The sequence below is a fragment of the Hesperophylax consimilis genome, chromosome 5, assembly GCF_061612785.1.
Source record: "Hesperophylax consimilis isolate HC1 chromosome 5, BYU_Hcon_1.0, whole genome shotgun sequence".
NCBI lineage: Eukaryota > Metazoa > Arthropoda > Insecta > Trichoptera > Limnephilidae > Hesperophylax > Hesperophylax consimilis.
Genome location: NC_142840.1, coordinates 12,347,400 through 12,357,581, shown reverse-complemented (window position 1 = coordinate 12,357,581; position 10,182 = coordinate 12,347,400).

Genomic DNA, 10,182 nt, shown 5'->3' with positions numbered 1-10,182 from the left:
ATTTTATTGTGTGTCCCATAAGCTGTAACTGTAACCAATACAAATGATGGTACGAGTAGCTAATTTAAATACTTTAATATATTTATCAATTTAAATGTTATTTATTTTCATTTGAAAAAAGTCATGCACGTAGGTCTCCGTTACTATAGACCGCACGCCATTAGTGAAAGAACCTTAAATTTCAGATTTTGGTAAAATAGCAAATGATTGATGTACCAAGCATTTAGGTCAGAAGCTTATCAGAAACTTATAATTTACTTTTTATAACGCTAATCGCGGACGCGATCGCGATTAATTACCACGAAATGTCTTTATCAGGTGTTGACTCCACGGTTTCCACGCCGAAAGTTCACTTTCCATACCGTTAATGAGTTCACATACCCTTGGAGTGGTTGCCTACAACCTACTCCATCATAATTATGTGACTAGTTTCTTGGGGTTGGCAATACACCCTTCCTCTTCTCTCCGCTCTTCGCCGGGCTGTCATCCTGGCGGACGTTCGTGCGGGGAGCTTAATTTTTAATTAAAAGCTTTCGAAATGTCAAAGTCATTCATAAAGCTTATTCAGACGAAATTATGGTCTCTACATAATGTAAAGACAATGTCGGTGACCGTGGTAAAAGGTGAATGTGTATTTAGGAAAGTGTAATGTTCATAATTTATTTCAATTTGACTGAACGACTTTTAAGGCCTTTTAATAAAGGGTTGAGATTCATTTATCAAAGCTGCGTCATTTATAAGTAAAACCACTTTCTATTCAAATTATATAATATATACCCATATGAGAGTTCTCTCACCTTGTAATAACATCATTTTAGACGAGAAAAATATTTTCAAAGTTCTTAAAAGTTAACTCATAAAAAAACGTTTTTTTTAATATTTATTAATTTTATTTTAGCCATTTGTACATTTTACAAATGTCTTATTTATTATTAATTTCATACACACATTTTAATTATTTACACTATTTTCTTTTGACAAATATGGCTCCTACATATATTTTAAAGTGTCATTGAAAACTTAAAAAAAATGTTTTGATTGAGTAGTGAACCTTCCTACCCAGGAAATGGAGTCGACAACTCTACCATTCTCGCCAAGTTCTGATTGGGTAGGACCGATATTTATTTCCGCTTTCAAGTTTTGCATTCATTCATTCCTGAAAACAAATGTGAATTCAAATAGAAGTAGTAGTAATATAACGTGAGATGACAATGCAATTCTCTTCATTTAATTATGTATTTATGTAATTTAAGTGGTGTAAAAGGGTGTTGATACAATTATTATTATCAGTGAAGATTTACATGCAGGGTCTTAAGGAACGTACTAAACTTACTTAACAAGTGATTCCTGACAGAAAATGAAACTTTTATATACGGTGTTGGATTTATTATTCAATTGAAAATATTAAAAATCAGTAGGGTTGGTTTGGGTGGTCGCGTGATTTCTTTGCTGGGTGACCAGTGACGACATGTGAAAGAAAAAAAAATATTATTTAAAAAAAAAAACATAACTGTCACCGGAGACAATTTCAAGTTAATTTTCTACCCCGTATAATATCAGGAATCACTGGTTAAAGTAAGGTCGAGTACGTTCCTTAAGCACCCTGTATAATGAATTTAGTTTGAGCCATTGACTTCCGAGTTTGAGCACACTGTCATACTTGGTAAAGTTTTTAAACCATTACAATTTTTTCTTTGTCTTTCTCAATGTTGCATGGAAAAATTTTCAAAATAGCTAACAGTTAACATAAAAAACAATTTACAAATTTTATTAACTACTTATTCAACACAATGTGTAATATTATTTATTTTCGATATAGTAAAACAGTAATATAGTCTTCTAACCCACTGACTTCTGCACAGTGGCTATTTTACCCCTTTAAACAAAACCCTGCGTAGAGCTTTCCGCTCATTGTTTGGAGTTTGCAGTCCATCACAATCGCCTGGCCATCAGTGTGAAATCGCTTCCGTTACCCTCACAGCCACTGGCCATTCGTGGTTTAAACCCACAAAGAAGTTTCTGCCTTATTTGCCCGCAACCCCTAATTTCCACCCCTCGGGGTTCGGAACCATCAATTTGGGGTTGTCAGGTTTTAATAACCCCCAGGATCCGCGCACACCAATTTATTCTCAAAGCAATTATATTAGCGATTAAGCGTAATGATACGCATTATAATTTACGCTTTGGCATTATTTTAATGAACGGATAACGGTTGTATTAAAATATTAATAACACAATGCTGTTACACGGAATAATAATGGCTTCATCTTCTCGTTCATTGAAACTGTTATTTTCTGAAATATTAAGGAAAAATAGTTTTTAAAAACATCATCGAAACACTTTCTTCAGCAATATTGTTGCTACGGGAGTTTGAACTCCACAAAAAATTCCACAAACCCTGCGATAATTCTTAATCACTACGCCATCGAGACAATCTTTTTACTCAATAAAAAGTTTTAATTTTGGCTCTAAATAAAAAACGATTTACTCTAAACAAAAAAAGATTTACTTCTGCATGTATTCGAAGACATGTTTGTGCCGAAGCTGGTTTGCGTATTCGTATAAATAAAATAATTTACCCTCCCAAAAAGCTACAGTGTTTTATTGTGTACATTCTATTCAGTTGTTTTGTTCTTCTGTTTGATGCAATTAACTTGCATAGCTTAATTAAATTCCATATCTCTTAACATAACTGTTGGTTATATACGAAATTCTACAATGTGTCCGACACCAAGAAAATTGCCGAAATAATAAGTCCTTAGTTAATCAGTAATAAACTGATAAAATATATTTTATCTTTATCTCTTTCATACCGTACAAAAATTCTCAACTTATAAGTTGAGAATTTGTAAATTATACAGTCAATATAATTTATAATTTTTTTGACTGTATAATTATTTATTTTGACTGTATAATTTATCAACTGTAAATTATACAGTCTCACGTCACAACTTTACGCCACAACTGTTTTCGAACCCGTCATGACATCTGACAAAACTTTTGTAAGCCAGAATACTGCATTTTGTCGGCGAATAAAAAATTCGTGTATACATAACAACTATCCGTGACATTTTTGCATTTAATATAAGAAATAAACAAATCTGGAATGCTGTTCGCTTGGCGCCGAGGCCTTATTCGGTGGAGGCTTCTTAAGCGTGACGGAAGTTCCGCCGGCAGAGCCTCTCCGGAAGCGGATGTCCTGTTGAAGAAATTATGTTTCTCGTCACGTCGCTAGGTGGAGTTTCAAAATATCCCGTTCCGTATAAGAAAAATGTTTTATGAGATTTCATATCCTTAGAATTAATTTGTACGATTTCTCTTGCTTTGCTTTGATAAATTCACCGGAATGAAGAAGTTAGTCAAACAGTAAGATTAAATAGTCGTTTAAAACCTTTTATTTTAATAGCCGACTTGCCCAGTATATTGCTACTGAACTTTTAAAAGAACACACATTAATAAATTTTATTTCATTTATTTGTGCTATTTTACAATCTATTCATTAAAAATTATATATCTATCATGCTAAGCTTAAAGATTACAGGTCAAAAACAAAAACTTTTCAGGAGAGCGTTTAAATTTATACTATGATTTATACTATTGGGTGATTATGTGAAATGATGATTATTAATGATCATTGAAATATATTTTTATTTTGATACCGCGTAAAGATACTGTGAGAATGAGCTGAAGAATGAACTTGTCAGTTACTTCCAAACCTTCCTCTTTTTCATTTCCACCCACTACCTTCAGCCTCACAACATACCCCGATTGGGAATGCCATAGTGTCACTAGCTCCAAGTGATTGGAAGCGGTTGGTACTGTTGTATATAATACAGTTGAAAAAATGGATTATAATTTACCTACCTCACTCAATTTCAGCATCACTACGCCAAGCGGTTCGTTAAAGAATGAATATTCAGATCCAGCGCAAAGACAGCGGTGCAAACCTTTGCCTTTTACTTTAGAAAACTTTCCACAATACAATCTTCAATCTTCCTGTTACCAAAATCACGTGATTTGATGGGATGAAATGATACCCAGATTTCATGTTAGGGCAAGTCTATTAATTTGAATGTCTATGATTGGAATTATGTCTATCGTTGTATTTTTTATAAACTTTATAAACAAATCACCTGGATGTAGGCTTGTGCATATTCAGGTTGTTAGTTCCAAATTATGTATATAGTAAATTGTATGCCGAATAAAGTAATATAAAAAAGGTTTGCTGTAATTCTTCTTCATTTAACACCACTACCTTATAACATGTATAATTATTGTATTTACAAATCGAATCATAAAAGTATATGACAAAAAAATTGCGCAGAATTTGTGACGCAAAAAAAATATTTGCATACCAATTTGCAGTGCCTTTTTTTACTTCATAATTTAATCATCCGATTAGCGATCTAGAGATAGAATAAAATTGCAAAACATTTTCTCCAAACACAAGCTAAATTTACCCAAGTAAAATATAAACAACGTAATAATATATCCGCGTCCGCTCCATGTCACAGTGCGGCCTCTTGACGACACGAGCCATGCGACAACGGCACGCAAATCTCAGCCTATTCTAGAGCAAAAGCCTTAACAAACCTTAACATTGTGCGCGATTTAAAGCTTTAGTTTGAAGCTTCAAGTTCGTGGAAACTTCGCGAATAGCTTATACCGTTTTGTAGGCGATTAACGCGACCAGATAAGCGGCGAGTAAATGAAGTAGCATGAACGTAATAGCGGACAGCACGCTCTACTCAAGAAAATAAATACAACACTGCTTAGTAGAGAATGAGGGGTAGGTACTGGTTTAGTAGGAAAAGGTTCTACAGACTGGTTAGGGGTAGGTAATGCGTACTGGCTTCAGTTAGGTACCCTCACAGAAAGGGTGAAGCGACGGATTTAAATTGTTAATTTAATTAGGCAACACTTTGTTCTGTCAATTTGTTTGTTGGAGTTATTCGACGGTGAATAAGTCGATGAAGAGTTTAACGACCATAAAATCTGAGAACTTTGAAAATGTTGGAAAGGTGTTTGCTGCCTTTTAATTATTTAAATTTGAAACACAAATATCATTTAATTAATAGTTCAATTACTTTGATGTTATCACTTCAAGACGCACTTTCAAACTAACTTTATTTGAGAAAAGGTTTTGTAAGACAATATCGTACCAATTTTTTTTTCTCAAAACTGTACAGTACAAAGTGTATAGTTACGATAAAATGATGATTTAAGATTTTCACGGCAAAAAGTATTTTTGATATTTGTTTTTGGGGTGTTATGCCGTGTAGCGCTAACTCCTTCTTTAGCCAACGTTTCGGACAGCATTGCAGTGTCCATCATCAAGGCAGATGTGTTGTTTGAGATTGTGGTGAAATGTGAGATTATGCAAGAGGATGTGATACCGTGTTGCCAGCTCCAACCCTCTGAGCTAACATTAACGTATAATTTTTAAAGTGGTTTTCTTCGTTTAGCTCTGGTGTAGCCGTCATTTACCAGATACCAAGAACTATTGAGCTTAGCTCCATCGTCTCTTTTAATATTTACGGGATTTTTATGAATTTCAATGGCCTCCGTAATCAGCTGTGCTCTATAAGTTTTGGGTCTCCCCAGGACTTCAGGAACAAATCCAAAGTAATGCCCGGTGTCAATCAAATGCTCGGCAATTGCCGATTTGTCAGGGTGGCCGAGTTAGCGCAACACGGCATAACACCCCGAAAACAAATAACAAAAAAACGATAAAATTATTTTGTTTTCTTAGTATGTGTGTGTTAATAATTTTATTTATATTCGTTTGCGTTTAAAATGCCAAGTTCATGTTCATCTCATTAGAGCTACCCATTCAAGAGTTTTTACCCTCTCCCGCAGAAAGATTATTATTTATTTATTAATTCCCTCTCGAGCATTAACATTAAATTAAGATCATAAATGGAATTAAAAAAACAGCAGTTACTTAAACTTAACACCAATAAATTAAAACAACAACAGCATAATATAAATAAAAAGATTTTAAAAATAAACCATGAAATACAATATACCTGTTAATGACTTGCTAACTGAAGAACTCTTCGACAAACAATAAAAAAGATATTATAAATACTTGAGCTGCTTAATCATATGCAGAGATCATGATAATTCGTTATTTACTTTTAATTTTGTTGAGATAAGTATGAAAACAAAAACCGCTCATTTGTCTTCCGACGAGAGGAGAGTCAGAGGGAAAAGCTCTCTACTAATCTGGAGGTAGCGGGTTCAAATCCGGCGTACGAAGAAATTTTTATTTAATCAATTATTGTTATTTCATAACTAATTAATTAAAGATAATATATAATATTTTGTGGCACATTCCAGAGTGGTAGATACTCTCAGTATCGTTTTGGCTAAATACCGAGAATGCATATTTGAATGTTTGCTTTAAATGGCTTTAGCTCTGTTTGGTCACCAATACGTAATAGCCAGGTACTTCCTCACCTTCCTCTTGCCACATCTCCTTTATTCTCTCCACCACCAACCATACAACGTACACCTATTGGGGATGCATAGTCTGGCTGGCTGCAGACGATTGGGAACAGTTGGGACGTGATATTCACTTTAAAAAAATATATCAATTGGAAAAATGAATTAATTTTCATGGTAATTAAGTTTAAAAAATAAACAAAAAATTATTAAATCTATTTTAAATGTTTTTTTTCTCATCGTCAATTACATTCAATTTTATTCTAACTCAGTACATCGCGACATAGACAATACCCTGCTTCTGTTACCGAGTTATGCATAGTGTACTGTGTGGGTAGGTACTGTGCACCCGCTGTGCCATCGTGCGCTCTCCCCTCCAAGTCCTAAGAATTCCCCATAACCTCTCGCAACGTCTACTTTCTCTCTTGTATTATAGAATTGCGAATATTTAGGATGCGTCACAACGATGTGAAATCAAACGCACTTTAATATTTCACATAAATTTACACTCAAGTTGTTTAGAATTTAATATACAAAAAAATGTTTTTAACAGAATTTGCAACACAAGATAATATTTTTTTAAAAAGAATCAGCGCCTTTAATTGGTTTCCTTTTTTGTTTAATATCGGAAAATAGTACCTACTACTAGGATACAACCGCACCGTTGTTATTGTATTAGTTAAGCCTAAAATTAAAATAAAAGTCTCGTTTTGTAATTTGTAAATTTTATCGGCCAATAGCAGGCCTGAAAGGCGTCGCGTCACAAGATATAGAGATGAACTTAACAAGCCACCTTGATGAAACTTGTTGTGCAAGCTTCTAAAAACGTTCGTGAAACCAGCGAAAATTGCTTAGTTTGTGGCAAAAAGTGTTGTCGTAATTTGTTGGGTGACGTAATAGTAATGTAAGATTTTTATAAATTGATACTATCTCTCATGTATATATATATATTTTAAATATTCATATAGCTGATTAAATTGTTAATGATATAGTCTGCGAAAGCCCCTGTCTAAAATGTTGCCACTTGCCTCATATTCGTGTTTATAATATGATCTTCACAGTGCTCATGGGAAGAACTTTTTGGAAGACAAATTTGCTCCGTGCTTACCAACAAAAGGTAAAAAATAATGCTTCTTCGAATCTTTCGGCTGCGAGATAATGTACCTACTTTATTTTTGATATATGTTTTCTTAAACCAATATTTTTGGTTTCGGTGTAAAATTTAAGGTTCACACTTCCTATCTAGATAAGAATTTGTCGATGTCATTAGTGAATATAAAAAATACATAAAACATGAAATGGTATACAGAGATAATAAAAGTGAGTGCCTTAGAGAAAATAGCCAAGAGGCAGATCGATGAAGAGGTGAACTGACTGCGTGAAAAAAGGTTATAGGTTTGATGGCCTCCATGGTTAAATGGTTACGATCCTTCGCTAAGAATTCAGAGGTAGCGGGTTCAAAACCCGGCGTGCGCAAGTATGTTTTTATTTGATGAATTTGTGTTTTTCCACAATCTATTCGTTAAAAATAATATTTACAATATTTGCGGCACGTTCCAGTGGTGAGATATTTCAATACCGCCCCGGTAAACTGAATCGTTCAGAACTAAAACGCTGCATAGAGTGTGTTTAAACGTGTTTGGTGACCAGATCTGATATAGCCCGGTACTTGCTATTCTTCTCTTTACCATATCCTTCCCCTGCCCACCACCTCGAGCCTTACAACATACCCCAATTGGGGATGACATAGTCTTACTGGCTCCAGACGTCTGGCTAAAACTGAAGCAGAATAATTGTTGAGAGTTGATGCGTTCCGTTATGATGTTTTAGTATGGCTTCACTAAATAGTTAAACTATATAATAATTGTATTGAGAATAAATCTCTTTAGTTCTTTCTCCTAACTCATTCCTCCTATCTCCAACCCAACCCCCTCCCCCTCCCCCTCCCCGCCTAACTCTTGTTTGCAAACAATCCTGACAAAGTTCTTATCTCTCAGTTGGATGCACTGATATCATGACTGGCAACTGAACTGACTCTACCTCTGCGTCTGGAGGGTAAACAAAATCATTCCATAAATCATCCCTTAACGCTTCTATTCAGGTCATCCTTTACAATAGAAACTATGGCTTTGGCAGATTATCGAAGTTACATTTAATTAATATATCAATTTATAATGAAAATCACTTCAAGTAAACTTGGTATCTTTGAATCTCTTAAGGTTTCCAATGTACTTTAGCTCCCACCTATAAATACTTCTATAGTCAGATTGTTAATAAATTGTTTCTAAACAAGTTATCTAAATTCCTATATACGCGGTATTGTTAACAACTACTCGCTGAGCTATGTTTTATAAAGTACAGTAGATGTCACTTAATTACAGAAACAATAACATAGTAACTAAGACAAAAATCACGTGAGGACTTGGAGAATTAGAGCATTTAAATTTCAAATGGAAATAGAATTAAGAGAGAGCTCGTTCAATAAATTAAATTAAATACTTACATAGAAGAAAAACATTGTTTTCGCGGAGACCAAACATTTTTTTATGTGGTAAAAAAAATAAACTTTTGGTTATGTGGTAAAATAAAATAAGGATTTTGTTATGTGGTAATATAAAATAAACATTTTTTATGTGGTAAAATAAAATAAACATTTCATCATGTGGTAAAATGAAAACAAAAAATGTTATGTGGTAAAATAAAATAAACATATTGTTGTGTGGTAAAGTAAAATAAACATTTTGTTTAAGCCACGATTTTATTTATTCAGTCAAGTTGCCGGTCCAATTTAAAGTAATCGTTTGTAAAGCAAGGTTACTGAATTTATGTTATGTCAATGCCCGCTATGAACATTCTTCTTTACATAAATAGCTTAATTTTTACTATTTGTTTGACTGTATTAAACAAAACAGATAATCCGTTAAAGTGTGATCTGTAGTTACCGATATGAAAAGACATAGATGTCGCCAGTACATTTCGACTATTGAGCCCTGTGAAATTTAAAAATTATTCTAGAATTAATTCGAATATGTTTGGTCAATTTCACCAAAAGTAAGAAAATGTTTTAGATGTGTGTAAAATTGTATCTAAGCTTAAATTGTGGTATTCTCTTGGGTTATTGTGTGGCGTACACTGTACTATGTACATAAGGGCTACTACGAGTAAGATTGACAAATCTTGACTCCGCAAACTGTCTAATACTTTATACGTTACTGGACCCCTAAGGGTTTAACTGAACATTTGCTTCTGATATCGCAAAAATATAGTTATATTAAATAATGATATGTTTATTTATTTAAAAATGTTGTCGTGAAGTCAGATTTTTTAGAAGATCAAAAAGATTATGCGAATATTTTTTTAAAAATCCATAATTTGTCAAAACCTCTCTCTTTCCCAAAATTATGACAAAAGTGCAAAATCATTATTCTTACCAACTGTCAAAGTTTTAATGATACAAAAAAACCTGGGATGAGATAAATAATATTTTAGGACGTAAACCCAAAAACGATTGTGATGAAACAATAACACGATATATGTTAAAAGATAGAACTGAGGATTCTGTGTCAAATGATTTTGTGAATTACTTCTCGGATAGCATCAGCAACATGTTACATAAATGCAATCACAAAGCTACTAATATTGTACTGGAAGAACTGCCTCACAGTTTATTTATACCAAGAGCTACTATAACTGATATGGAAAACATTGTTGAAAGAATGAAAAACTCTATAAGCA